The sequence below is a fragment of the Neoarius graeffei genome, chromosome 5 (assembly GCF_027579695.1).
Source record: "Neoarius graeffei isolate fNeoGra1 chromosome 5, fNeoGra1.pri, whole genome shotgun sequence".
Lineage (NCBI taxonomy): Eukaryota > Metazoa > Chordata > Actinopteri > Siluriformes > Ariidae > Neoarius > Neoarius graeffei.
In genome coordinates this window covers 15,819,023-15,846,129 of record NC_083573.1, presented here as the reverse complement: position 1 = coordinate 15,846,129, position 27,107 = coordinate 15,819,023, and the positions used below count along the sequence as shown (strand labels likewise).

General features: G+C 47.0%; 2 protein-coding genes across 3 annotated transcripts in view; both read right to left on the bottom strand.

Annotated features, from left to right (window-relative positions):
* Positions 1-21,187, bottom strand: part of si:dkeyp-84f3.5 (uncharacterized protein LOC334144 homolog) — an 85,659-nt gene extending 64,472 nt beyond the window's left edge. Inside the window, exon 1 of the mRNA XM_060921279.1 lies at positions 21,112-21,187. The gene's annotated coding sequence lies outside the window, so the exon portion shown is untranslated. The remainder of the gene's footprint in view (positions 1-21,111) is intronic.
* znf1035 (zinc finger protein 1035) overlaps positions 1-24,970 on the bottom strand; it is a 140,311-nt gene extending 115,341 nt beyond the window's left edge. The window contains exons 1-2 of one of the 2 annotated variants that reach the window (XM_060921277.1): positions 24,893-24,970; positions 21,112-21,185 (exon numbers count right to left, since the gene is read on the bottom strand). The gene's annotated coding sequence lies outside the window, so the exon portion shown is untranslated. Of the gene's footprint in view, positions 1-21,111; positions 21,186-24,692; positions 24,774-24,892 lie in introns of those variants that run through there. The other variant, XM_060921276.1, reaches the window with a different exon arrangement.
* Positions 24,971-27,107: the final 2,137 nt, after the last annotated feature.

The following is a 27,107-nucleotide window of genomic DNA, read 5'->3' as shown; positions in this document are numbered from 1 at the left end:
GAATCCCAGCAAAACCCTAACAGAAAGACTCCGTCATGACCGACTCAGCAGAGGCTGCTTCAACTGTCTACCCGGCCAACCTTCAGGGAATTATGGCAGCTTTGACACGCTTCGGAGCAACCATGGACGCTCATGGACGTACGCTCACCAGCCAACGTGAGGCCCTCGCTCGCCACGAGGAACTGCTTCAGCAAATTGGGAAAACCCTGGCACAGCTGACATCTCTGCCTGCATCTCCTGCTCCTGATCCAGTTCCTGCTCCTGATCCAGCTCCCACTCCTGCTCCAGTGCCTCCTGCAATGCTGCCTTCTTCACCTCGCGAACCCAGCCTTCCTGCACCACAGAGGTATGACGGCAAGCACAGTGAGTGCCGAGAGTTCCTCACCCAGTGTCAACTCACCTTTGAGCTTCAGCCTACCACCTACAATACGGATCGCCGCAAGATTGCCTTTGTGATCACCTTATTAGCTGGTAAGGCACGAGCCTGGGCTACTGCTATCTGGCAAAGACAGGGACCTGAGTGCTTTGATTTCCAGCTGTTTTCTGAAGAGATGCTTCGGGTCTTCGATCAGGCAGACATCAGTACCGACGCAGCCCGAAAGCTCATGTCCATCCGGCAAGGAGGAAGCGTCGCAGATTACGCCATCTCGTTCCGAACACTCGCAGCAGTAAGTGGATGGAACGAGACTGCCCTGGTGTCAGCCTTCCACCATGGTCTGTCTGACCCCATCAAGGACGGTCTGGCCTCTATTGGATGCCCAAGTGACCTCGAAACCCTCATCTCACATGCTATTCGTCTGGACAACAGGATGAGAGAACGCCACCAAGCCTTGAGCCCCTCCAGCCTCCCTACCTCTACCTGGAGACCGTCTACCTCCTTCAGTGACTGTCCAGAACCCATGCAAGTGGGTCGTACTCGCCTCTCCGCATCTGAGAGGGAGCGCAGAAGGAGGGACAAGTGCTGCATCTACTGTGGCAAGCCTGGTCACTTCCGAGCATCATGTCCCGAACTCTTGGGAAAAGGACCGCCCCGTCCAGCCGAGGGAGGGTTGTGACGGGGCCTACCCTCTCTCCCGGACTCCCTGGCCAAGGAATCTACATCCCGGTCTCCATCTCCTGGGGTGAGTCTGTCCACTCTTGTCAAGCTTTGATAGACTCAGGGGCGGCTGGGAACTTTATGGATATTCACTTCGCCCAAAGCATCAATATTCCGACTGCACCTCTTGAAGTCCCACTGTCTGTGTCTGCCCTCGATGGCCAAGCGTTAGGTGATGGAAGAGTCACCCAAGTTACTTCTCCAGTTTTCCTCCAGTCTCAAGGTCACAAGGAAGAAATATCCCTGCACCTGATTCCTTCACCTGAGTTCCCAGTTATTCTAGGCCTTCCTTGGCTTACTCGCCACAACCCTCGCATAGACTGGGTAACAAGCCAGGTTGTGGAATGGGGCCCTGCATGCCATGCCTCTTGTCTGCTCTCTAGCTCTCCTGTGTCTCCTGCCGAGCCCCCTGATCTCACCGAGTTATCTCAAGTTCCCACAGAGTACTGGGATCTCAAGGAGGTATTCAGCAAGAGCAGGGCCGCCGTTCTTCCTCCGCACCGGGCCTACGACTGTGCCATCGACTTGCTCCCTGGGACTACCCCTCCTCGTGGCAGACTGTTTTCCCTCTCTCAGCCAGAACGCAAGGCCATGGAGGAATACCTCAAAGATGCCCTGGTCTCTGGGTTTATTCGACCCTCCACTTCACCTGCTGGAGCCGGCTTCTTCTTTGTCGGCAAGAAGGATGGGGGGCTCCGACCATGTATTGATTACAGGGGCCTGAATAAGATCACTGTGCGCAACCGATATCCCCTTCCGCTGATGTCCACAGCTTTCGACCTGCTCCAAGGCGCCACCGTCTTCACCAAGTTGGACCTACGGAACGCATACCACCTCATCCGTATCCGACAGGGAGACGAGTGGAAGACTGCCTTTAACACCCCGTCTGGGCACTACGAATACCAGGTGATGCCCTTCGGACTCACCAACGCACCAGCTGTTTTTCAGGCCCTAATCAACGACGTCTTAAGGGACATGATTAACCTATACGTTTTTGTCTACCTCGACGACATCCTTATCTTTTCCAAGACCGTGCAGGAGCACCGCCACCATGTCCGCCAGGTTCTCCAGAGGCTGCTACAGAACAATCTGTTCGCCAAGGCCCAGAAATGCGAATTTCATGTTCCCGAGGTCTCCTTTCTGGGATTTATTGTACGGACAGGCCAACTCCAAATGGACCCTGCCAAGACCCTGGCCGTCCGGGATTGGCCTACTCCCAAGTCCGTTAAGGAGGTTCAGCGGTTCTTAGGATTCGCTAACTTCTACCGCAAGTTCATCAGGAACTTCAGTTCTGTGGCAGCACCCATGTCTGACCTCACCAAAGGGACAGGTGGATCTTATGGCTGGTCTCCTCAGGCAGAAAAGGCGTTCAAAGACCTCAAGGACCGCTTCTGCACGGCACCCATTCTGGTTCTCCCGGACACCTCCCAACCATTCATCGTGGAGGTGGACGCCTCGGACAGTGGTGTCGGCGCGGTGCTCTCTCAACGTTCGGAAGGAAAGCTGCACCCCTGCGCTTACTTCTCCCACCGCCTGAGTCCTGCTGAGTCCCGGTACGATGTGGGGGATCGAGAACTGCTAGCGGTCAAACTGGCCCTTGAGAAGTGGAGGCACTGGCTGGAGGGAGCACAACATCCATTCCTGGTTTGGACTGACCACAAGAACCTGGAGTACCTCCAGCAAGCCAAGAGACTGAACCCTCGACAGGCTAGGTGGGCCCTGTTTTTCAGTCGGTTTGACTTCACCCTCTCATACCGCCCCGGCTCCAAGAACACCAAACCTGACGCACTGTCCAGACTGTTCTCTGCCACTAACAGGGAGAATGAAGTCGGGCCTATTATCCCTGTGTCCCGGATTGTGGCCCCTGTCCGCTGGGGTATTGAGGAGGCTGTCCGACGAGCCCAACGCCAGGACCCCGGTCCTGGGACGGGGCCACCAGGCCTCTTGTATGTCCCACATCAAGCCCGGGCCAAGGTTCTCCAGTGGGGTCACTCTTCCCCTCTCACCGCCCACCCGGGAGCTCGGAGGACCCTGGACTTCCTGAAAAGACGCTTCTGGTGGCCTAACATGGAGAAGGAAGTAAGGTCATTTGTCCTGTCCTGTGAGGTTTGCACCAGAACCAAGAACCCACGACAGCGTCCCCAGGGTCTCCTGCATCCTCTGACCATTCCCCGGCGTCCCTGGTCCCACGTGGCAGTCGACTTTATCACGGGTCTCCCTGAGTCACAAGGTAACACTGTCATTTTGGTCTTAGTTGACAGATTCTCCAAGGCCTGCCGCTTCATACCACTGTGCAAACTCCCCTCTGCTCTTGAAACTGCGAAACTTTTGTTTAATCATGTCTTCCGAGTCTTTGGTCTTCCACAGGACATCGTCTCAGACCGAGGGCCCCAGTTCTCCTCCCGAGTGTGGCACGGGTTCTGCAAGGTCATCGGAGCCACTGCCAGCCTCTCCTCTGGGTTTCACCCACAGTCCAATGGTCAGACGGAGAGGCTCAACCAGGACCTGGAAACCACCCTGCGAGGCCTGGCTATGGATAACCCGACATCGTGGAGCACCTGGCTGCCATGGGCGGAGTACGCCCACAACACCCTGCAGTCATCGGCCACCAAGCTGTCGCCATTCCAGTGCCAATTCGGGTTCCAGCCACCTCTGTTCCCGGACCAGGAGGAGGACGCGGGGGTGCCCTCGGTCAACCAATATGTGAGACGGTGTCGCAAGACCTGGAGCAAGGTCAGGAAGACCCTCATACAGACCTCCAGAACCAACCAGACTCAGGCCAACCGCCACAGAAGACCTGCACACGCTTTCCGCCCTGGGCAGCGTGTTTGGCTGTCCACTAAGGACCTTCCACTGCGGGTGGAGAACCGCAAGCTTGCTCCTCGCTACATTGGCCCCTTCAAGGTGGTGCGCAGGGTGAACCCTGTCTCCTACCGGCTCCAGTTGCCCCGGACTCTGAGGATCAACCCCACTTTCCATGTTTCCCTGTTACGGCCCGTACTGACGTCTACGTATGCCCCTGCCCCTAGGAACCCCCCACCCCCCCGCATCTTCCAGGGGCAGACTGTGTTCACTGTGAATCGCCTGCTTGACTCCCGCCGGGTCCGTGGCGGGTTGCAATATCTGGTGGACTGGGAGGGCTATGGTCCTGAGGAGCGCTGCTGGGTTCCTGCTCGGGATGTCCTTGATAAAGAACTATGTCGGGACTTCCATTCGGCCCATCCGGATCGCCCTGGGAACGTCAGGAGACGCTCCTAGAGGGGGGGGGTCCTGTTAGGACTAGGACTGTTTTGGCCTCTAGAGGCCGCTGTTATTTCCTTTTCATGTCGTGTTTATTTTGGCCTCTAGAGGCCGCCACTGTTCCTGTGTTTTGTGTTTGTGTTAATTGCCTAATTATCTTCACCTGTGTCCTTAATTAGTTTGTCTATTTATACCCCTGAGTTCAGTCCTCTTGTCACGGAGTCTTTGTGCTGTTATGTTCATCTCCAGTTTCCTTTGTACTGTGTTTTTTGATCTTCTTAGCTTTTTGTATTTTTGCACTTTGCTTTTCTTTTGGATTATACTCTTTGGTTTTTTTTTTGTCTTTTGTTTTGCCCTGTATATAGTGTATATAGTTTAAATAAACCTTTTGATTCTTTTTCTACTTCCGCCTCACGCCTCTGCATTTGAGTCATCCCCCTGGTGGCCTAGTGGGGGTTTGCTGGATTATCACACCAACGAACCAGGTTCGAATCCCAGCAAAACCCTAACATTTTGTACAACACATACCATTTTCGTCCTGTGGTCATGTTCATTGCAGTTCATCATTTCATTGCAATCTGGTGTTTTTAGATTTTGTGGTGCGCAGAAATTAAACTTCTCTGCCTCTAACAGTCATCCACTTTTTTTTTTGAAGCAAAGCAAAAACATTTGAAATTTAAGGAGAGTAGACATATGGGTAATTCATCTAGCTTTTCGTAATAATGCCCTGAATGCATGGTTTGTTACAGGTAGTATGCTTAACTGAACTGTTTGGTACAACACTCTGGCAGCGGGGGTGTGGTCAAGTGTCGGTCTGTGAACGGAGGGCGGAGTCAGGGAAGGTAAGTGGCAGAATCACTACACCTGATGTGAGTTAACCTGTGTTTGTGTGTCTTCCCCAGTGACCGCGCCCTATAAAAGGAGAGAGCGAGCAGAGTAAGGGAGCTCTCTCCCCATAGCCTGGGCCCGCCCATCCTAAGTGTGACGCAACACGAGGGCCTGTTGCGAGCTTAGTCTGGCAAGGCAAGCTATCTACAGCTCTTCCAAGCTCCCGAAAAATCGGGAGCCAATCATCCAAACATCCCTAGTAACAGTCACTGAAAAGTGCTAATAGAGAGATTTTGGAACTCAGTTCTGGCCTGCCGTACTTCTGTGCTCCACCCACCCGCTCTTATTCTTACAGTGGTGCCAAAACCCGGGAATTCGGAGCACAGAGGAGAACAGCCCCATGGAGTCCTCCCCCTTCAAGGACCTGATCCATGCCCTCACCACAGCCCAACAGAGCCAGCACCAGGCGCTGGTCGCCCTCCGGAAGGAGCAGGAGCAAAGGTTCAAGGCCCTGGTGCTGGCTAGGGATGGCGAAAACTAAAAAAACATCTTGACCGACCACTGAGCCTCATTAGCCAGTTAACCTATACGAGTTTAAAATTCTAGAATTGGAATTATTAGAATCTATTCTAAATCAAACCGCGAGCATCCGCACATTCAGTCCCAGTCGCTGCCCTCCACTCACATTACCTTTTCTACAGCGCGAAACATTTAGTCAAACGCGGCACTGATGTCGAGGGGTTTGTATTGGAGCAGAGGACAAATGGCTCCAGCTTAGAGACAGTTTCAGTTGGCCATGATGGCGTTGAAAATAAAGTCAAGTGCTAGAAGTACACAACATTCAGTGATGGGAATAACGGTGTTAAAATAAAGGCTGTTATAATGTCGGGTGATCTAATTAATTAGCTACAATCGTTATAACGCCGTTACCAATATCAACACACCATTACTGCATGGTATTGAAGTTGCTCTGAAGCCGTCACCGACTTGGCTCACAGGCATAAAAGCTGCGTTTGTCACTCCCCCTCCAGAGTGACACCGCTGTCATTTCATTCTCTCCCCTTCCCTCCAAAAGTCAGCATCTGCGCCTTTAGTTTGCGTGGAGAGATATGATCTGCAATAACATGCATTGTTGGCTACAGACCAAAACATACTTTCAGAATGCACTGGCCAAGGCAGGACTAAACTCGATGTGCCTTCTAATATTAAAAAAAAAAAAACAATAGTAATTTGTAAGCTAAAAAGCCTGTGTCTACACTTTTCTTTCAGTGATTTGTCAGCTGTCTTCAACTGGGGCGGGAGGGCGGGACATGACTGAATGGGTGTTTCTGATTTGTCAGCTGTCGTCCTTACACCGCATGGCATGCCCCAAGCGTTTACAACACAGAATTCCAGGTTCTCCACTCCAAAATCGGCAGCTTCAAAACGATTGATTTTTTTTTTAAAGGCGTCGTGCGGTAATTTCAGCAATCAGGCTATATCATGTGTCAAAATGTCGGGTTTGGTGGGTTATTCAAGCCCCTCTGTTTCCCGCGATCTCAGTGTCACGATGCGCCCGCTACAAGCATTTAAAGTTGACGCGCACAGCCAAATTTAGGCAGCCAGCCGTTAACTAGGTCAACTTGTGTGTGACGTCATACCAGTAACCTCCCTTGGGTGATGCTGGCCTGTCCCCATGTTTTCTCTATAGCATGCGTTTACCAGAGTTGTTTACATTGCGGATTTTGTGGATTTATTCAGTTTGTGGATAGTTTTGAACACTCAAAACACTATGAAATGTATTAATATTCTGTGATACAAAATGCCTAATCGGTGTGTTGTGTTTGGCTGTAACAACGAACACTGAACACTATTTGTGACTTTTGTTATCAATGGATCTGATTTCAAGGTCATGGCTAGGTATTGATAGAAAAAAATTATTTTTTTTAAAAACACATTGTGGCAGCGGGGGCGTGGTCAAGCGCCAGTCTGTGACAGGAGGGCGGAGCCAGGGAAGGCGAGTGGCAGAAATCACTACACCTGACGGTAATTAACCTGTGTTTTGTGTGTTTTCCCAGTAACCGCGCCCTATTTAAGGAGGCAGAGCAGAGAAGAGCTCATCCTGGGACAAGAACACAGTGTGTGTGTTTCGCTATCAGATTAAAACTGGCGGTTATACTGAAAAGTCTGGCAATAAAAAGCCTATTTGTATCTGAAGCGTTGTCCTGCCGTCCTCTGTGCTCCACCCACACTTCAGAGAGCTCTACAGTGGTGCCAAAACCCGGGACAAGGTGGAGCACCAACCTCGCAGCCCCATGGAATCCTCCCCGTTCGCGGACCTGGTCCACGCCCTCGCCACGGCTCAGCAAAGCCAGCACCAGGCGCTCGTCACGCTCCGAAAGGAGCAAGAGCGGCGCTTCGAAGCCCTGGTGCTGGCCCAGCAGGAAGATCGCGAGGCGCTCCGGCATCTCCTCGCGTCGGCGGGGTCCACCAGCGCCCCGGCCGCGTCGCCCCTCACCGTGACCAAGATGGGCCCGCAGGACGACCCCGAGGCGTTTCTCACATTGTTCGAGCAGGTCGCCGAAGCCTCGGGGTGGCTGATGGAGCAGCGCACGGCGCGCCTCCTCCCCCTCCTGACGGGAGAGGCGCAGCTGGCCGCGCTATAACTCCCCGCCAACCGCCGGCTGGCCTACGCGGACCTTCACCGGGCCGTCCTCCGCGGCGGATGGCGGGGAGTTATAGCGCGGCCAGCTGCGCCTCTCCCGTCAGGAGGGGGAGGAGGCGCGCCGCGCGCTGCTCCATCGGCCACCCCGAGGCTTCGGCGACCTGCTCGAACGATGTGAGAAACGCCTCGGGGTCGTCCTGCGGGCCCATCTTGGTCACGGTGAGGGGAGACGGGCCCGCGGCCGGGGCGCTGGTGGACCCCGCCGACGCGAGGAGATGCCGGAGCGCCTCGCGATCTTCCTGCTGGGCCAGCACCAGGGCTTCGAAGCGCCGCTCTTGTTCCTTTCGGAGCATGACGAGCGCCTGGTGCTGGCTTTGCTGAGCCGTGGCGAGGGCGTGGACCAGGTCCGCGAACGGGGAGGATTCCATGGGGCTGCGAGGTTGGTGCTCCACCTTGTCCCGGGTTTTGGCACCACTGTAGAGCTCTCTGAAGTGTGGGTGGAGCACAGAGGACGGCAGGACAACGCTTCAGATACAAATAGGCTTTTTATTGCCAGACTTTTCAGTATAACCGCCAGTTTTAATCTGATAGCGAAACACACACACACTGTTCTTGTCCCAGGATGAGCTCTGCCTCCTTAAATAGGGCGCGGTTACTGGGAAAACACACAAAACACAGGTTAATTACCGTCAGGTGTAGTGATTTCTGCCACTCGCCTTCCCTGGCTCCGCCCTCCTGTCACAGACCGGCGCTTGACCACGCCCCCGCTGCCACACACGTTTTAAGTGTTTCTATGTATCAATCATTAATTGTACAAAATGATTTTCATACATTTATGTATTTGTCATATCTTTCTTTGTCACATGAAATGTTGTCTTGATAACATATGTGGCACATAATTTTAGCAAATGGATGACAGAAGATTAATTGAAAGATTTATGCCACAGAGCTGCCTTTAACTAATAATTATCACTTATTACTGACGATTGTACGTTTACTAAACAATACAATACAAAGCTCAATACTCCCAGCCTATAACATACTGAATATCAAGTTAAAATCAACCGCAATAAAAGGAAAATGATGAAAACTGGAATATCAAGGGGTCTACTGTATCAGAAGGCCCACTGCATTTCGCAAGATCGCAAGCTGTCAAGTTGCTAGAATTCAATCTTTCTAGCTACACTTTCACCCCCTACAGCTATCAGTATTACACATAATCATAGATTAATCACACAGCATTCTAATTCAAGTGAAAATGGTCTTTAAAAATACACACAAGTAGTGATTTAGTCAGAGAAACCAACTAAAACTAGTCTTCAAGTCGCCGGTCTTCATTCTCATCTTCGTTTCTGTCGTCAGAACTGTCCTCATTTTCTTCTGAAGATGAGCACTCAGGTTCAAATCTGTAAGGCTGGATACCACCAGGACATTCAGCTGTCAAAATCTCTACTTGTGGGCCATTTTCTTCTTCTGTATCGGTAAAATCAAAGCTAATTTCCTCAGCATCGCTCCTATTTTCTGGTGTGTCCGTCATTGCAACTGCACCGAGTGGTTACTGGTATGACGTCACACAGCTGTTCCATTGACCGAGAGGGGGCGCTGCGAACGCGGAAAATTTCAAGTGATGGGCATGATCAAATAAGGACCGATTACAACCGTGGGAAGCTTTTGAAAAATCGACGGTCAATTTATTTCGAATCTCGAAAGCATTCTGGTGCAGAATAATGCAACTTTTATTGCCACTGCGTGACGCCTTTAACCGACAACCAAAAAAAAAATTTAACCGGCTGACGTTGATTCCGTCAACCATCGGTCAAACGGTCATCGGTTAACATCCCTAGTGCTGGCGCAGCAGAATAATCGTCAGGCGTTCTGGCACCTCCTCGCGTCGGCGGGGTCCACCACCTCCACCGCTGCGGGGGGTCCTCCACCTCACCCTAACGAAGATGGGCCCGCACGACGACCCCGAGACCTTCCTCGCGCTCTTCGAGCAAGCAGCAGAGACCTGGGGCTGGCCGGTGGAACAGCGCGCGGCACGCCTCCTCCCCCTGCTAACAGGCGAGGCGCAGCTGGCCACGCTACAGCTCCCTGCCGACAACCGGCTGGTCTATGCAGACCTCCACCGGGCCGTCCTCCAGGGTGTGGGGCGCACCCCAGAACAACAAGGACAGCGCTTCCGTGCTCTGTGCCTAGAGGAGGTCGGCCGGCCGTTCACATTTGGCCAGCAACTCCGGGACGCCTGTCGGCAGTGGCTGACAACCGCGACGCCGAGGGAATCGTCGATCTGGTGGCACTGGAACAGTTCATCGCTCAACTTCCCGAAGGAACCGTGGAATAGGTCCAGTGCCATCGCCCGGCCTCACTGGATCAGGCCATCAAGCTGGCGGAGGACCATTTGGTGGCTGTTCCGATGACAGGACAGCATGTCTCCTCCTCTCCTCTCTCACCCCCCTTTCTGTTCCTCGCCCCGTTCCCCCACCGCGGAGACGGGGGCCGGCTCCACCCCAGCTGGCCCGCCGCACCCGCAGTGCCCTCCCATTTCCCACTTCCGTGTCTGTCTTCCCCCCCGCCCCCCCAGGTGAGTGAGCTCCAGAACGCCGGTGCAGAGAGAGAGCCCAGGCCGGTTTGCTGGCGCTGCGAGGCCAGGACACCTCCAGCATCAGTGCTCAGCAATGGAGGTGAGCGCGGTGGTCCGGATCCCCGACGCGCTAGGGACTGCCCTCAATCGGGCTGGAGCGTATCGCATACCGGTGAGTATCCAAGGGGATACATATCAGGCTTTGGTGGACTCCGGCTGTAATCAGACCTCAATCCACCAAAGCCTGGTGCAAGACGAGGCACTGGGGAGAGCACAATTGGTGAAAGTGTTGTGTGTGCATGGGGATATTCACAACTACCCTTTAGAGTCGGTCCACATTCTATTTCAAGGGGAGAAATTTAGCGTAAAGGCGGCGGTAAATCCTCGCCTTACCCACTCGATAATTTTGAGGACTGATTGGCCGGGATTTCGGGAATTAATGACTACTGAAGAGTGGGGCCTGCCATAGTTCAGCAGGGGGAGGTCCCGGTGTGGCATTGGCGGGAGCAGCTGTCACAGAGCCGTCTACGTCATCACCACGTCAGAGTGAAGAGCAGCAGGCTCCTCCTCCCTCTCTCGGGGAATCCCTTGTGGATTTCCCATTAGAGCAGTCGTGAGACGAGACTCTGCGGCATGCGTTTGACCAAGTGAGAGTAATCGACGGTCAAACGCTCCAGCCAAACGTCACCCCGTCCTTCCCCTATTTTTCCATTATTAAGGATAGATTATACCGAGTGACGCAGGACACTCAGACTAAGGAGCCGATCACACAGCTTTTGATCCCTAAGAGCCACCGGGAATTTATATTCCAGGCGGCTCACTTTAATCCCATGGCTGGACACTTGGGGCAGGATAAGACACTAGCCCGAATAATGGCCCGGTTCTATTGGCCAGGGATTCGCGGCGATGTCCGTAGGTGGTGTACGGCGTGCCGCGAATGCCAGTTAGTAAATCCAGCGGCCATTCCAAAAGCGCCTTTGCGCCCTCTACCATTAATCAAGACCCAGTTCAAAAGAATTGGGATGGATCTCGTCGGGCCATTAGACCAGTCAACACGAAGGTATCGCTTTATTTTAGTTCTGGTGGACTATGCAACGCGATATCCGGAAGCAGTGCCTCTTCGCAATATCTCAGCATGTAATATTGCGGAAGCACTCTTCCACGTCATCTCCCGAGTTGGAATCCCTAAAGAGATTCTGACTGATCAAGGCACTATGTTTATGTCACACACTGCGCGAACTGTATGGGTTACTGGGAATTAAGCCGATCCGCACCGGCGTTTATCACCCACAAATGGACGGCTTAGTCAAACGGTTTAATCGCACCCTCAAAAATATAATTTAAAAATTTGTAAGCGAGGACGCACGCAACTGGGATAAGTGGCTCAAGCCCGTTATTCGCAGTGCGAGAGGTCCCACAAGCCTCCACGGGGTTCTCCCCATTCTAATTATTATATGGGCGTAAACCGCGGGGCATTCTAGATGTACTGCGGGAAAATTGGGAGGCAGGACCTTCAACAAGCAAAAACGAAATTCAATACGTTATTGACCTGCGCGCAAAACTCCACACACATACAACTAACCCAGGAGAATTTGCGGCAGGCCCAAGAACAAGTCGTCCGCCTGTACGACAGGGGCACGCGCCTTAGGGAGTTTGCACCGGGAGATAAAGTACTCATGCTGTTGCCCATGTCGAGCTCCAAATTGATCGCCAAGTGGCAAGGACTCTTTGAGGTCACATGGCGAGTCAGGGATGTCGACTATGAGGTGAAGCGAACGGACAGGGGTGGGGCGTTACAGATTTACCACCTCAATCTGCTAAAACTGTGGAACGAGGAGGTCCCCGTGGCGTTGGTGTCGTTGGTTCCAGAGAAGGCGGAGCTGGGGCCGGAGGTTCAAAAGGGAACATTGACTACCACTCCGGTCCCCTGTAGAGACCACCTCTCCTCAACCCAACTCACGGAGGTTGCCCAGTTGCAAGCCGAATTTTCGGACGTGTTCTCACCCCTGCCCGGCTGCACCCGCCTCATAGAACACCACATTGAGACGCCCCCGGGGGTGGTAGTGCACAGCCGCCCTTACAGGCTGCCCGAACACAAGAAAAAGGTGGTTCAGGAAGAACTCGAGGCCATGCTCGACCTGGGCATCGTCGAGGAGTCCCACAGTGACTGGAGCAGCCCGGTGGTCTTGGTTCCCAAGGCCGATGGGTCAGTCCGGTTCTGTGTGGACTATAGAAAAGTCAACACGGTGTCTAAATTCGATGCGTACCCAATGCCTCGTATTGACGAGTTGCTTGATCGACTAGGCACGGCTCATTTTTATTCGACACTGGATTTGACAAAGGGATATTGGCAGATCCCCTTGACTCCATTATCCCGAGAGAAAACGGCCTTTTCCACACCGTTTGGCTTACACCAGCTTGTCACACTTCCTTTTGGGTTGTTTGGGGCACCCGCTACGTTCCAGCGGCTTATGGATAGGGTCCTCCGCCCCCACGCCACCTATGCGGCCGCATACCTGGACGATATTATAATCTTTAGTAATGACTGGCCGCGGCATTTGCAACATCTAAGGGCCGTCCTTAGGTCACTGAGGCGAGCAGGTCTCACAGCCAACCCGAAGAAGTGTGCGATTGGGCGGGTGGAAGTACAGTATCTGGGCTTCCACTTGGGCAATGGGCAGGTGCGTCCCCAAATTAATAAGACAGCAGCTATTGTGGCCTACCCGAGGCCCAAGACCAAAATGGGGTGAGAGTTCCTGGGGCTGGCTGGCTACTATTGTAGGTTTATACCTAATTATTCGGACGTCACCAGCCCGCTGACTGATCTCACTAAAAAGGGGGCACCAGATCCGGTCCAGTGGACTTTCTCTGAGGTAAAGGCTGCACTGTGTGGGGGGCCACTGTTACACTCTCCTGACTTCACTCTCCCCTTTGTTTTGCAGATGGACGCGTCGGACAGGGGGCTGTTCTGTCCCAGGAGGTGGAGGGGGAGGATAGTCCCGTGATGTACATCAGCAGAAAGCTGTCAGTGCGTGAGGGCCGCTACAGCACCATAGAGAAGGAGTGCATTGCCATCAAGTGGGTGGTCCTTGCCCTCTGCTACTACCTACTGGGACGCCCTTTCACCCTCTGTTCGGACCACGCGCCCCTCCAGTGGCTCCACCACATGAAGGATGCCAACGCGCGGATCACCTGTTGGTATCTGGCACTCCAGCTGCTTAAGTTCAAGGTGATCCACAGGCCGGGGGTGCAGATGGTCGTGGCGGACTTCCTCTCCCGTCGGGGGGGATGAGTTGGCTGCAGGCCAGACGGCTCCCTGGCCTGAATCGGGCGGTGGGGGTATGTGGCAGCGGGGGCGTGGTCACGCATCGGTCTGTGAACGGAGGGCGGAGTCAGGGAAGGGAAGTGGCAGAATCACTACACCTGATGTGAGTTAACCTGTGTTTGTGTGTCTTCCCCAGTGACCGCACCCTATAAAAGGAGAGAGAGAGCAGAGGAAGGGAGCTCTCTCCCCAACCAGAAGACTTGTGCGCGCCTGGCTGGGACAGTGTAATTAGGGATGGCGAGAAAAAAAAAAAATCTTGACCGACCACCGAGCCTCATTAGCCAGTTAACCTATGAGTTTAATTGAAATTATTAGAATTTATTCTCAATCTAACCGCGAGCATCCGCACATTCAGTCCCAGTCGCTGCCCTAGTCAAGTGCTAGAAGTACATAACATTCAGTGATGGGAATAACGGCGTTAAAATAAAGGCTGTTATAACGCCGGGTGATCTAATTAATTAGCTACAATCGTTATAACGCCGTTACCAATATCAACACGCCATTACTGCATGGTATTGAAGTTGCTCTGAAGCCGTCACCGACTTGGCTCACAGGCATAAAAGCTGCGTTTGTCACTCCCCCTCCAGAGTGACACCGCTGTCATTTCATTCTCTCCCCTTCCCTCCAAAAAAGTCAGCATCTGCACCTTTAGTTTGTGTGGAGAGATATGATCTGCAATAACATGCATTGTTGGCTACAGACCGAAACATACTTTCAGAATGCACTGGCCAAGGCAGGACTAAACTCGATGTGCCTTCTAATAATAATTGTAAAAAAATAGTAATTTGTAAGCTAAAAAGCCTGTGTCTACGCTTTTCTTTCGCTGAGTGGCAGCTGCCTTCAACTGGGGTGGGAGGGCAGGATATGACTGAATGGGTGTTTCTGATTTGTCAGCTGTCGTCCTTACACCGCATGGCATGCCCCAAGCGTTTACAACACAGAATTCCAGGTTCTCCGCTCCAAAATCGGCAGCTTCAAAACGATTGATTTTTTTTTAACCGACAACCAAAAAAAATTAACCGGTTGACGTTGATTCAGGGGCGGCACGGTGGTGTAGTGGTTAGCGCTGTCGCCTCACAGCAAGAAGGTCCGGGTTCAAGCCCCGGGGCCGGCGAGGGCCTTTCTGTGTGGAGTTTGCATGTTCTCCCCGTGTCCGCGTGGGTTTCCTCCAGGTGCTCCGGTTTCCCCCACAGTCCAAAGACATGCAGGTTAGGTTAACTGGTGACTCTAAATTGACCGTAGGTGTGAATGTGAGTGTGAATGGTTGTCTGTGTCTATGTGTCAGCCCTGTGATGACCTGGCGACTTGTCCAGGGTGTACCCCACCTTTCGCCCGTAGTCAGCTGGGATAGGCTCCAGCTTGCCTGCGACCCTGTAGAACAGGATAAAGCGGCTAGAGATGAGATGAGACGTTGATTCGGTCAACCATCGGTCAACATCCCTAGTAACAGTCACTGAAAAGTGCTAATAAAGAGATTTTGGAACTCAGTTCTGGCCTGACGTACTTCTGTGCTCCACCCACCCGCTCTAATTCTTACAAAACACAAATGCTATTTTCTTTCTGTGGCCAAGTTCATTGCAATTTCTCCTCTCAATCAGGTGTTTTCAGATTTTGTGGTGTGCACAAATACAACCTTGATTTAATTTTATTGATTATTTTTTGAGCAAAAGAAGCACACTTGAAATTTAAAGACAGTATGGAAAACGTATGGGTAATTCATCTAGCTTTTTGTAATAATGCCCTGAATGTGTGGTTTGTTAGAGGTAGTACCGGTACGTCCAACTGAACTATTTGTTACAACAGAAGTGCCATTTTCTTTCTGTGGTCATGTTCATTGCAATTTGTCTGCATACACAGTATCTATTGTTTTCAGATTTTGTGGTGTACACAAATACAGCTTTTTTGCCTCTATAACAGTTGTCTTTTTTTTTTTTTAAAGAGAATAATCATTTGAAATTTAAGGAGAGTATGTAAAACATTGGGGTTTGTAAATGTACATATATAGCATGACATGGATTCATGTTAAGTACATTATATTTTGTAATTATGTTCAGAGAACATGAGGCAATTAAGTTGATTGAATCCTACACAAGCAATTAAACAGTACAATACTAATTTTATTTAAATGACCTTGAGTTGGTTGTGTATTTACAACAAAAGGTGGTCATGCTGAGCCAAAAAGATCATTTACAGTATTTAAAAAAAATAAATAAATAAAATAAACCCTTATACCTATTGTGTGGAACCACTGTCCACAATTCAATTGAGCTCACCCAAAGCATTTTTTTTTTCAGTGTACTCATACTCACAAAAATAGCCTCAATGAGGCTGTAGCTCATACCAGCCACTGTTATGTGCGAGTTTGAACTTCAATCAATCCTGGGGGAGGAGTAGCGATTTTTGTGAAATTGCATGACTGCTCTGGAGCCTCATCCATGGTAGGTGGTGCCATCTGGTAAGCAACTCGTTTGTGTGTATATATATATGTCTTTAGAGTCTTCTGGGTGAGTTTCAGGGAAAATGTCACAGCAGTTTATGAATAGTGACGAGTCACCCAAAAATTTCAGACGCCTATAAAATGTTAAATACGACAGGTGGCGCCACCATCTTGACAACTTTCATGCAAACCCACCTGGGGAACATTGTATGGGAGTTTAATCGAAATCTGATCAATCCTGCAGGAGAAGTAGCAATTTTTGTAAACTGTGGACGGATGACAGATGGCACATGCCTGGCCTACTACCAGATGAGCTAAAAACGGGCCCGATACTTGCAACCGATACCACATCTACTTGTACTTAAATTATGGGTCACGTGAGCAAGTGAGATCACACAAAATAATAATGAAAGGAGATAGTAATATGTTAAGAATGTAAGCTTCAAGGAAAAGGCAAGAACAAGGACAACAGAAGAAGGAGGATCTTGGCTACACACTGTTGGGGAAGCCATGGCCTCATGGTTAGAGAAGCAACTTTGGGACCAGAAGGTTGATGGTTCAATTCCTTGGACCAGCAGGAATGGCTGAAGTGCTCTTGAGCAAGGTACCTAACCCCAGGCTGCTCTGGGCATGTTGCACATCACTCTGGATAAGAGTATCTGCTAAATGCCATTAATGTAACATAATGTACACCAGCAGTGCTCTGCAACAACCAATAGTGCAGCAAATGCCAGCAGAGAAATAATGCCCAGCAATAACCCTCAGGCAGTGAAAATCACTGAAGCGCTTACCCGGTTTACTTGATCAACCGTTGTCAGTTATTGATAATATACAATTTCTGTAATTCCTGAACATGTTGGACCCCAAGTGGTATCCAAGTCACAAACACAGTCTTACTGAAGATCAATGATTTTGTGTGTGTGTGTGTGGGGGGGGGGGGGGGTTTCAGAAGTTTATTGCACAATTTAACTGTGTTGAGCTTCACCACAAACATTTGGAGCAGCAGTATATGTCCAATGTCTATCTTAACCACACAGTGGATCGATGACGCTTTTTTGTTTTCTATTTTACTCTAGCTTAGGAGTCACATATTTACTGTTAGCAGTGAGTCTTCCTCTGTAAACTAAAACTGTCTTGCAAGCATCAGTCATATTATACTGTAATGCTGAGTACCAAAAGGCAAGTACTTGTATTTGGTCTGAAAAAAATCGGTATCGTCGTATCCCTAGTCCCAAACCACCTTTGAAGGTCGGTTGAGTGGTCTGATCATACTGTGTTTCTAAGACATACTGGACCATGTTCACACCTTTACTTACTTATCACCCAAAGAGGCAAAAAACATTACTGCCAAATTTTACAAATGTTTAAGTTTGTGGGAAATGATTTACTTTGATTATTTCTATCATTATCAACATAGAATAAGCCCAGAGCTTAGCATAAATGTTTTCTGAAATATTTATTCAATGGAAATTCTCAGGTAGCCAGCAGATGATTTTTGGTTTGAATAATGAAATGTATTTAGCAGCTAAAAGGACAAAAGATTTCATTTTAAAATAAAAATATAAAAATAAAAACCACACAGCTCTTACTACTAATGGTAATTTAAGAAACATGAATATACAACTCTTACAGTGGTTTTGCCTTTTCTGGCAAGGTCATGCATAGCTCTAGTATTGGTATAATTTGAAGTACTCCCATATTTTGGAAGCCTTTTACACTGAGCCTTTTTCACAACTGAGCTGGACTACAGCTGCCTTGAGTTTTTAAAAACTGTAGTGATGATCTGAGCTGACCAATGACCGGAGCCAAAAATAAGATGCTGAAAACCCAAGCAAGTGCACAGAACAGGTGCAAGGATGGTTTTCCGCTCATAGATCACATGCACGCAAACACTATACAAAAGCGATTAATGTTTTGCACGCGGCACTTACATAGTGATATTGGAAGATCATTGCTAACTTTGGTTGATGCAAAACAGTAGTTATATATGAGCTTTTCAAACCAATAATAAATGCGGTAAAGAACCGCAGTTTTAATGATAATTGTTGAAATGATAATACCATCAGAAATTTTACTGTGAAACCTGTAACTGTTTAAAGGTCTGATGACACGAACATGACTCTATGCAATTTCTTAAACTATACAACATGGCAAACATGTTAGATTTCTGTTATAATTACGTGAAAAGAAGCTGTTGTTACGCGAATATCCAACTTTTAATTGCACAGCGCAAGAAAACTGGGTCCGTGGCTCGCGGCCATGCTGTGACGTCAGCGGAAGAACACGCTGCGGTTCACTGGCTGTTCTACTCAATGGAAATGGCGCATGAAAACGCCGGTGAACTCTCTAGTGCTAGCTCTTCCTCTTCTGGGAGTCTAGAATTGTGTTGTGAGTGGGATAGATCGGAAGAACCAAGTGATGACGAACACGGGTGCATCCAACCGTACAGGTTTGAACCTGTTACTGTGCACCAATCTGAGAGCGACTCCGAAATGGACAGCGGACAGGCAGACAGCCCAGCATTGACGAACACCACAAGGTTGGATAACAAGGATTGGTAGGTCAATCCGTATTTGTTCAAAATCTTACGGAATCAATATTTTAATATTGTGTATTGTTGTCTTGCATGTGTAAACACTGCTTATATCATGTAAGCCGTATGCTACACTGAATACATAGTTCCTAATGGAGCATGCAAACGGCTAACATAAGCTTACGACTATGCCTGATCCATGATACATTTAGGATAATATTGGCAGGCACGTCTTCTAGTTTATGGCTTCTTAGTTTTATCCTTGAATGAAGCAAAATATTTGATAACCTACATCAGCGTAAGCAAATGACAATCTGTAGCCTACTTGTCTGGCTAAGTTAGCTTTCCCTCAGTGTATAGCTACTAGTAGACCCCCTCCGGAATACTGTAGGCACTGCTGATGGTAGTAACACACGTTTGTGCTGAACTGCACACCCAAGAGATTCTTTTAAGCTGGGAAGGGTGTCAAAACAATCCAAATCGAAGTGTTCAGAGCACAGGACCGATGTTGGTGAGGGCTCCCACTTGTCACGAGTGCGCCTGACTTGCTTCACCCACTTCGCATGCAGCTCAGGATCTCTGGGGAACTTGAATAAACTTACCCCATCCTTGTGGGTTTTGGAGTAAAAGCCGGCAACACAACGCGAAGGCATAATAACTAATATATATATGTATTATAATAATAATAATAATAATAATAATAATGACAAACTGAACACCTGTCGCAACAACAACAAACTGGTAAGTGAGGAGGAAGATTCTTTCGCTGACGTCATATAGCCCCTCCTCCTCATTCGTCTCCTGGGTGCTGCAGCCCCATCAAATTTGCCCAAATAGTCACGTTTTTTTATCATAACTTGTAAAATAGGCGCCTTCGTGAATTAATATATGGATCGGGAATTACTTTTTATGTTATAAAACATCGCCAAAGATGTCAAAAACGTGTCATCAGACCTTTCATCTTAATTCCTCCTTTCTTTGCATCGTGGCAGCATTATTGCAGTTGAAAATACTGTTGTATTTATGCTGCCTTCACATGCTAGTCAGAAAGTACTTCCCACAGCATTATTGCTGCCTTCACTCTTCTTCGTCTTCCAGCTGCTCCTGTCAGGGGTTGCCACAGCGAATCTGTTCCTCATATTTGACTTGGCATAGGTTTTACACTGGATGCCCTTCCTGACACAACCCTCCTCAATCTATACAGGTTTGGGACCAGCACCAAGTATGCACTGGTCTGTGCAACCCCAGTCTTTAAACTGTGGGGGAAACCCACAAAGACATGGGGAGAACATGCAAACTCCACACAGAAAGGCACCCCAACAGCCGTGAGGTTAGAACCCGGGACCTTCTTGCTGTGAGGAGACAGTGCTAACTACTGCACCCCTGTGCAGCCTACCATGCAGTGTTATTGCTGCCTTCATGTGCTATCGAAATTGTGAGAAATACATCAACTTGGAAACTGCACATGAACACCCTCCACTCAATCTCAAATGGGAACTTCAGAAATAATTCTGACCTTTCAATATGGTGAAGAGGATATTTCTGACAACAAAGCATTTGAACATGACATACTCATAATTCCGACTTTACAAGTGGGAAGTAGGACCTTCCAACTAGCATGTGAAGGCAGCATATGTTCAAATTGTGCTATGCATCGTGACGTATGGGGTCAAGGGACATTAGTGTGCGTGATTAATTAAACAGTTATTCACCAAAGGCAAAGTGAATTCACTAAGCCTGAGGCAGGTAATTGTTTGAGTATAAATACACAGGTGATTATTCAAAAAAAATAATTAAAAATCATATTAAAAAATAATTTCTTTTAAACTTCAAAAGCAGTATGTAAATGTAATAAAGGCATATGCAGACTTGCCATTTATCTATGCCAACTCACGTAAAATATTTTCTTTTGAAATGGATAAAATAAACCACAATTCCACCTTAGCCTTGAATAGTTTTAGACCAAACTTTGTAGCATCTTTAGTGCTTTTAGGAACAGCATTTTCTTTCATAATTTGTAATTCTTCCTCACTCACGGCAACAAAGTGATTTGCCGCCATTTTGCTGAGCTGCTCAAGATGATTATTGAGAAATAGTCCAAATTTCTCGACCAATCAACAACATATGAGAGAGAGAACCATTCCTTCTCGAGCACTCTTTCAGCATTTTATCTACCAGTATTGCCAGAAGGAAGAATCCTATACCAGGGATTACTGTAAATCACTAACAAGCAGTATAATTATAAACAGGCTATAAATATACTGAATTTATAACCATGAAGCATAAAATAACTTCTATTCTGCTTTATAAATAGCCCAAATAGAATGTAAAAATTTTATTTCTTAAGTAATCCAGGAATGATCAAGCTACAATAATTCACATCACTCCAGTAACACCTATAATTTGTGAAATTCATGCATCACTTACCCTGATTCTGTAATGTACATTCACCACTTCAGGGAACTGATGCCAACACGTACAGTATATTCCTCCTTAGATTTCTACAGCAATACAAACAGAAAATGTGTATTAAATTTCAGTAATTTTTTTTTTCAAATGGCAGATACTAGGGATAGACCTTCTGAGAAACAGCACTTTTAATAAAATGCATAGATCACTAGTTTGTACTACTCTTAACTAGGTTTTGTTAAACTCAAGTCTGACAATGAAAGGTAAATGTGTGTTCAAAATACTGAGGAGCATTTTGTCATTTTTATAGAGATAAACTTGCAAACTTCATCAGAGCTCCAAGGGATTAAGTTCGCAAAAATGTAGACTCCAAAAGAAAGCCTTACCCAGAAAGCACTACAAACTAATTAAATTTCCTTTTCAAACAAAAGAAACACAGATGAGGCTAGTTATAATTAAATGTAAACTGCTGCAGAAAATTATTTAATATTTCAAAAGTACTTAAAATGTAATGTAAATAGCAACAATGTAGGAAAAATACTCCAAATTATGAAGTTACTGTCGGCTACAAAAAAATAAGGCAGCAGGTAATGTCTTCACGAAGCAATCGCAGAATAGAATGTAAAATACATCTGCTAGAAAGAAAACGCATCTTATTCATGAGGCATTTCATTGATGCATAATTTCAAACTTTATTTTAAAATGGAACTAAAACTGCTCTGATTTTACTTTGTTGAATAAAATATGATGAAAGCAAAGTACTTCAGACTTGTACATCCTAGTCAATTTTTTTTCTTCTCTGCTTTCTGTTTAGTCCAGATCATTCCACCAATACAGAGTGATCATGCCACTCCATATGGATAAATCTCTGGGTTTTGTAGTTTTTAAGCCATGTATAGAAGAAAGAAGCTCATAAATAATTTGCATATTTAAAGTGCAGTTTTTGAAATTTGTAGGGAACAAGGATTAGAGTGGATAAAAGTAGGAAGCCAACACAATCAATGAGAAACAGGTTACCTGAACAACCCTGCTGCAAACAGACAGAGATGGGCGATTGTTTACTTTTAGATATCGCTCACCCCTACCCACTGTACATAATTCACACAGTCAGTACAAATTTGCATTAGATTACCTGTTGCCAAGAGCATATGCAATCTGATCTTAAAAATCACACCTCCACATAACTACAGTACAAGTCAAAAGTTTGTACACCCCTACTCATTCATAGGTTTTTCTGTATTTTGACTATTTTCTACATTGTAGAACAATACTGAAGATACCAAAATTGTGTTAAAAAATGCTTCATATTTTAGATTCTTCAAAGTAGCCAGCTTTGAAGAATCTAAAGGTTTATTTGAAGTAAACCTTGATGTTTTACACACTTGGCATTACCTTAACCAGCTTCATGAAGTAGTCACTTGGAATGCTTTTCAATTAACAGGTGTACCTCATCAAAAGTTAATTAATACAATTTTTGCCACCTTAATGCATTTGCAATCAAACAGTAAAGAATAAAAACACAATATTTAGCCCTATACCACAACTATAATAATCCATAACATCAAGAAGCGCTCAATTAAGTAAACAGAAATTACATCAATTATTACTTTAAGACATGATGTGTCTTTTAATGAATTAATACAAACAAAAACCGTTGAATTAGAAGGTGTGTTCAAACTTTTGACCGGTACTGTATATACTGTCACTTGACACGTTTCATATTACCAGTTTTTATTCACACAATACTTTAGTTTGGTTGAAACATGCATAATTTATTAGGATGTGGAAAGAGGATTTTGGATAAAGATTTAGAAATGAAATTTTCCTTTTCACCACCAACTTGTGTGTTTTTAAATGGTCATGATATTTTTAGACTGAAATGTATAATGTCAAAAGCTAATCACTCAGGGAAATAAAACCGATTTCAAGCGGAACAAAGACCAGGCTGATTTGTGAAAAATGTTACTTTTATACACTTAATTTTCCAGCTTGGGATCAATTAAAAAAAATTCTAATATCATATTTCAAGTCCTAACAACCCATACTCTTAGAAGGGTTTGGTCACATCATGGTATATCATTATTAGATGAAACACAAAATTGTAGCATGGAAGACTTAAAAGTAGACTGCCTTTCAGATTTTTCAAGTGTAGGTCATAAAAAAATTTCCCTGACACCTAATTATTTTTGCTTAGTGAACCAAACCTACTGAATTCAAATCACAGACTTCCAACTGTATTAGATTTTTTAAAAATAGAACAATTAACGAATTCTCTAATATTTTTCCTTGCTTCACCATGACCCAATTCAAGATACTCCATCATGCATCACATGGTGGGCTTCCCCCGCTCGCGCAAGGCATTGTGGGATACAAATTTGAAACCGGAGAGAAAAATGGAGGACCTGAAAGAAATGTGAAAGACAGTAACGCAAAGCGAGAAGAAAAGACGTTATGTTGCGAAGGAAATGAAACGCAGGACTAAATTAATAAATATCGGCGGTCAGCGAGCACCTCGGTGTGATCAACTGTTCGTTTAGCGACAGAATGATGTAACTGTCAGTGCATGGTTAAGGTAAACCTTCAGATGGCAGTAACGCAACACTGGACGCCAACTGCCGTAAAACCCAAAAGAAGAAGCAGGTAAACCTGCGCATGCGCACACGGACTTCCTCTGCCTGTTTGCGCGAAGCGAACAATTTCTTGCGAGGGAATCCCCTCAAATTAAATATGAATGGCTTGGGTTTCTTTTTTGAGACATTGCAGAAATAAACATATCACAATGACCAAATTTCAAAGGGAACTAAATTTCACCTATTCTATTTAGTCGAAAGGCCGTATAACTTTAAAGTGGATTTTCATGGACATTTGTGGTAGCTGTATTGTAAATAGCGACTCAAAGTAAAAAAATAAACGCCTATATATTTTTTGTTCCTGACTGGCGACTAAAACAGGACTGTGACATTTTTCACAAATCAGCCTGGTCTTTATTCCACTTGAAGTCGGTTTTATTTCCCTAAGTAACCAGCTTTTGACATTATACACGTCAAAAAATAAAGACCACCACTATAATGTGGGCGGTGTTCGTAAACGAGGTCTACGTCATCGGAATTCACAAATCAGGACTAATAAAAATGCACTATTACTTACAGGTGTTGTACACTACCACACCACGGAATCAAGAATTACTAACCGCAAGCTATCTTTACCGCGGTACAGTATGCTACTCATAATAGTTAGCTAGCTGCATAGCTATGAACGTTACTCGACCATCGTTAACTAAGCCAGCCATATTCTACTCGATAAATTAAACCCAGTGAAACAAACATACAGACAACTAAAACATTTAAACTATTCTGTAAAATCGTACGATAAATTATTTCGCAGACAGCGCCATTCTGCAAGCTACTTTGCTGGATAGCTAGACTAGAATGCTAGCTACAAATTAGCCAGCACTCAGAAGGTCTTGGCTAAACGACTCTGCATATAGTTAACAGGATTGAGGTGCTTTGCTTTTAAACGGGCACTAACCGCTTTAATTTTCCACGAGTTCAACGTTGTGTCGTCCTTGTGTGCAGCAACATAATCGTCGTTCCTCTTACCACAAAAATCTCGCAATTCAGCGAAGCAGTAATAGCTACTAAAACCCAGCACTTCCATCAACCAAAGGTGTAACGAGAAAGTTGACGCTCTGAAGTCCACGCATTACGCTTAAACTCGCATGCGCAAAAATGTGCGCATGCGCTGTACACATGTGAATACTTGGTCTGTGTCGAAACAATGTTGGCATTATCGTGCATACCTCAAAAATGTGTCTTCCAAATTGGGACCGAAACACAACCTGCGTATTGATGCGAACGCGTACATGTCGAGCTACGCAAAGTAAACTTCACGTGTCATGTGTGTCGACAAAATCGCAACGCACGCGCCAGCTGCAATCTAAGCGTTGCAACTAGGGGCGCTCTATTGCTAGGTATTGTAAGTGATCATTTGCAGATGGTCATTTCCCCACTTGCATTAAGGTGGTCATTTCCCCCACCTTGGCACATTAAACGTGCGAAGTGACAGAAAAATAGGATCCCTTTCACATACAAAGCCTGTTAATGTATCCGGTACAATACTAGTGCATCTCAAATAATTAGAATATTGTGGAAAAGTTCTATTCTTTTTCGTAATTTAATTCAACAGGGTAAACTTTATATTCTGTATTCATTACACGTAAAATTAAATATTTCAAGCCGCTTTTGTTTTAATTTTGATGATTTTGGTTGATGGCTGATGAAAATCAGAAATCCATATCTCAAATTATTAGAATATTTCCTAAGATGGGGGCGTCGTGGCTCAGGTGGAGGGGGCGCCATGCCATGGGTCCGGGGACCCGGGTCCGATTCCGACCCGGGGTCATTTCCCGGTCCCTCCCTGTCTCTCTCTCCCGCTCATTTCCTGTCTCTGCACTGTCCTATCCAATAAAGGTGAAAAAAGCCCCAAAAAAATCTTTAAAAAAAAAGAATATTTCCTAAGATAAATCAAAAAAAGGATTTACAGTACAGAACTATCCAGCTTCTGAAAAGTATGTTCATTTATACACCCAGTACTTGGTTGGGGATCCTTTACCGCAAGTTACTGCATCAATGCAGCACGGCATGGAGGCGATCAGCCTGTGGCACTGCTGAGGTGTTATTGAAGCCCAGGTTACTTTGATAGAGGCCTTCAGCTCATCTGTATTTTTGGATCAGGTGTTTCTCCTCTTCCTCTTGACAATACCCCATAGATTCTCCATGGGGTTTAGGTCAGGCGAGTTGGCTGTCCAATCAAGCATAGTAAAATTATAGTCAGCAAACCATTTGGTTGTAGTTTTGGCACTGTGGGCAGGTGCTAAGTCCTGCTGGAAAAGGAAATGGGCATCTCCATAAAACTTGTCAGCAGGTGGAAGTATAAGTGCTCTAAAACCTCCTGGTAGACGGCTGCGTTGACTTTGGACTTGATAAAACTCAGTGGACCAATACCAGCAGATGACATGGCACCCCAAATTGTCACAGACTGCAGAAACTTCACGCTGGACTTCAAACACCTTGTATTCTGTGCCTCTCCACTAGGGTGGCCAGACGTCCCGGTTTTACCGGGACAGTCCCGATTTGGGGTTGTGTGTCCCGAGTCCCGACAAAAGTCTGTTGGGACACGGATATGTCCCGGTTTTCGCCACTCGCGACGTTTGCGACTGAGCAGCGTGGGAATCATTAGCGGAATGTCTGCATTTACTATTTTGATGAATTGACAGGAATCGCAAACTTTCCTGGTTACTGCCCCCTGGCCCTGTGGCATGGGTGTTTATTTAGCCACATTATTCCAGACAACAGAACGTGTTGCCAGGCAACAATAAAATAAACATTAACTGGCGTGAATGTTCTTTGTCTAGCAGCCAGCAGCAGTAACGCCACAGCAATTATTCCAAAAAGAAAATGTACCTTTTCTAAAGATTTACAGGGCACCTACCCCTTCCTCCGAGAGGTGCAGAACAATGCACATGAAGCCTACCGCACACACTGTAAGTGTTCCTTCTCTGTAGCCCACAGTGGTAACGCCGATATACAGGATCACATTAAAACGGCTAAACACAAGCGGTGGGTTGAGGCAGGGGCTAGCAGTGTGACCAATTTCTTTAGCAAAGTCAGCGTTGGGAGTGCTGAACTGAAAAGGGCAGCAGAAGAAGGTACCTTTGCCTATCACGTCGTTCACCACAACCAGAGTTTCAGATCTATGGACTGCACATCGGGGTTGATCCGGAAATTTTATGATGAACGTTTTACATGTGCACGTACAAAGGGCGAAGTAGTAGTGACTAACGTAATCTCACATCATGCAATGGATCTGCTGAAGGCCGACCTGGGAGCAGTACATCACGTCTCGGTGGCCATCGATGTGTCAAACCACAAAGCCGTCAAATTGATACCTGTTGTGATCCGGTATTTCAAGGATGACGGGGTGCAGGTGAAAATCCTTGAATTCACCTCTGTTCC